Source organism: Propithecus coquereli, unplaced genomic scaffold (genome assembly GCF_000956105.1).
Source record: "Propithecus coquereli isolate 6110/MARCELLA unplaced genomic scaffold, Pcoq_1.0 Scaffold17, whole genome shotgun sequence".
NCBI classification, from domain to species: Eukaryota; Metazoa; Chordata; class Mammalia; order Primates; family Indriidae; genus Propithecus; species Propithecus coquereli.
In genome coordinates this window covers 459,391-462,928 of record NW_012141635.1, presented here as the reverse complement: position 1 = coordinate 462,928, position 3,538 = coordinate 459,391, and positions in this window count along the sequence as shown.

The following is a 3,538-nucleotide window of genomic DNA, read 5'->3' as shown; positions in this document are numbered from 1 at the left end:
CTTGAGCACAGGAGTGTGAGGTTGCTGTGAGCTAGGCTGACGCCACGGCACTCTAGCCGGGGCAACACAGTGAGACTCTGTCTCAAAAAAAAAAAAAAAAACGATGACATGACAACGGTTGCTACCAAATTGGAAGTTATTGAGGTTCCTGCTCATGTAGATATATAGGTAATAAGTTGGAAAAAGAATTTCAGAAAAAAAGTGAAGTCATTCATGATTTCAAATTATTTGAAATTTGATGTATAGTGTCAAGGCAACTTGCAGCCTCATAATTCTTAACTTTGGATTTTCTGTCTGGTGGATTTAGATTTAGCTAATCAACCCAAATCCTTCACACACCAAGCAGTGAGAACGTGCCAAGTCAAAAGAAAAAAATTAACGGAAAGAGATGCTCATTGTCCAGTGTGTCCGGCACTGTGCTGGACAATGAAGACGGGATGGTACCCAGGAGGGTAACCATACCCTCGGGGAGCTTTTAGTCTACTGGGAGATACAGAAAACAGAGTAATGCGAGGCACTGTGGCTGAGTGTCAAAATAGGGAGACAGAGGGCACAACGGGACCACAGTCTCAGGAAACTGACCTTCGTTCCAGTGTTTAAGAAACCCCTAGGCTGAGGGCTGGAGGGTAAAGAGGCAATTGCCAGGTCTGGTGTGTACCTGGCAGTGAGGGAATGGAGAGAAGGCCCAGTGCAAACACATGGAAGCAAAAGCAAGCAGTCACTCTGGCTGGCGACTAGAACCTAGTTCCCTGTGGTGAGTATTGCGTGCGGAGGGGAAAATGGAGGAAGCCGTTGGCAGCAAAATCTGAGGGGAATAAAGCTGTTTCCTTTGGCCCAGGCTTGCCAGATTTCCAGATTTTATTGGAGTATTTCCATCCCCCGCCACCTCCCCACCCCACCACCATCTCCTGTCCCTGCCCCCAACTTCTCTTGCAACTCCCTAGAGCTCTCAATTATTCTTTTTGTTCATACTGGGGGGAAAGTGTGATTGCTGCTATTTCAGCAAGTGAAATGCAAGCACTGTCTGTGGGATGCTGAAGGCCGACCAGGTGCAGAATTTACTTAGTGGGGGGCAGGAGTCTTACCTGAATGACAATTCCTTTGCGACTTTCAGCACCGTCCTTGTCATCGCATCCTTAGGACTCTGAGGATCTCCTCTCTGCACACATTGCTACTTGAGGGCAAGGTACTTTTTGCTCCCACAGGAAGATAGATTTATTCATTTCAGTGGTATCATAATATCGAACAGCTGGTCACTGCTTCTCACTGTCTCACTTCTCACACACTTCTGCTTTATCAGCCAGAAGTCCCATGGCTAAACACTGCAAAAACCAGAGGAAATGTGTTATGAAAGCAATGATGCTGATGAACAAAACATACAGATCTTCTGGATGTAAATAAAAAATCCAACAATTCTTTTTTCTGGGCTTTGCCAAAATAAATCCTTAAAAAATTATGCTGATATGAAGCCCCTATTTGAATAATCTATCTTATATTTTCATACTTTTGACAACCATCTATCAGATTTAATTCATGATTTCCTGATTTCAATAATTCATGACCAAAAAAAGTATGTATTATTAAAGAGATCAGTTATGCAACCAGAACATGAAAGTTAGATAAACTATTCAAATTCACAGAGCAACTTAGTAATAACTGGTTCTTAAAGGCAAGTCTCCTGATTCCAGGATGAATTGCTGACTCCTAGACCAGGCCTAAAAGCTCTCCTTAGCGGAACAGCCCCATGATCAAACCATAGAGTGGGCTCCAGGGGAGTCCTTGTTCAAGTTCAAACTTCTGTAGGTGAGTCTTCCTACTACTATCCTTTCTATCATCTGTGGGCTTTTTATTGATATAGGATAATAATAATAATATAGCAACAACAAAAACAATGGTAAGCAAACAGTCGTGGCATGACTGATATTAAAACAACAACAATAGTAATACCAGAGTGACCGTAGCAGGGTAATGAAGCACGCAGGCTGTGGATCAGGCCGCCGAGGTTCCACGCATGGCTCCAGTGCTCTTTGACTGTACGAGCTTCGGCAAGTTACTTACCTTTTCTGTTCCTATGTCACCCATTATTTTTTAAACTGTTCTTTATGTGTAAAAAAAGGGAGGGGATTATAATAGCAACATCTAACAGAAATTTAGTGTAAGGATTAGAAGGGATAACACATATCCCTTCTAAGTGATTAGAGTGCTTAGTGCTTAGAAAATTATTTTACATATAACATTCAATAGGCACTGCTTATAACCATTATTTTACAAATATTTGTATGTATGTATATTATTATACTGTTAAAATATAATTAGTATTGGTATTGTTTTTAATATCATTATCATAGCTACTTTGTATATCACAGTAGTCCTATGAGGTAGGCAGTGAATAAAACTCTGTAGTTACTTAGCTATTAGGGGACTTAGTCAGAATTTAAACCAAATATGCCCAATACCAAAGTCCATTAGGACTTATATAATACATTAGTTTCCTATTGCTCCTGTAGCAATTTACCACGAATTTATCAGCTCAAACAACACACATTTGATATTTTACAGTTCTGTTGGTCAGGAGTCCGGGTCAGGGCTCACCAGGCTAAAGCCAAAATTTGTGCTTTCTGGCTCTTGGAGAGAATCCACTTCCTTGCTCATTCATGTTGTTGGCAGGACCTAGTTCCCTGTCATGGTCAGACTGAGGTCCCCATTTCCTTGTCGGCTGTCAACAGAGGGCCATTCCCAGCTTCTAGAGGCCAACCACATTCTTTGCTCATGGTTTCCTTCCTTCTTAGTCAAAACAAGCAATGGAGGGTCAAACCCACACCCCTAATGTCTCCTGCATGTTCTGCCACATCTCTTGCATCAACTCTTCCGCCCTCCTCCATCCACTTTTTACGTTGGTCCCACCCAGATAATCCAAAATAATCTCCCTGTTTGAAGGCCCATAACTTCGGTTCCATCTTCCAAGTTCTTTTGGCCATGTAATGTCAAGGATTCACATGTTCCAGAGAGAAAGGTACGGGCATTTTTCGTGGGCCATCATTCTGCCTACCACACCGTGACACCTCTGATTTGTGCTGGGAACTAGTTGGAGGCACAGCAGGAAAACTGCTAATGACAGGGAAAAAAAGAGAATGAGTATTATGAGCAAGAGGGTAAAATTAATCAAGCTTTATAAAAGGCAAATCTAATTGCATACTAAACATGAGGCCAATGGTGAAAGAAAGAATGTAAGTTCAATAGATCAATGTGTTTTATTTTGGTGTTTTTTTGTTTTGTTTTGTTTTTTGATACAGGGTCTTGCTGTCATAGTGGCATCATCATAACTCACTGCAACCTCAAACTTCTGGGCTCAAGCAATCCCCTGCCTCAGCCTCCTGGGCAGCTGGGACTACAGGCATGCGCCACCATAATGGGCTAAGTTTTTAAAAATATTTTTGCAGAGACAGGTTCTCACTATTGCCCAGGCTGGTCTTGAACTCCTGGAATCAAGTGAGCCTCATCTTGGCCTCCAAAAGTCCTAGGGTTATAGCACACACAG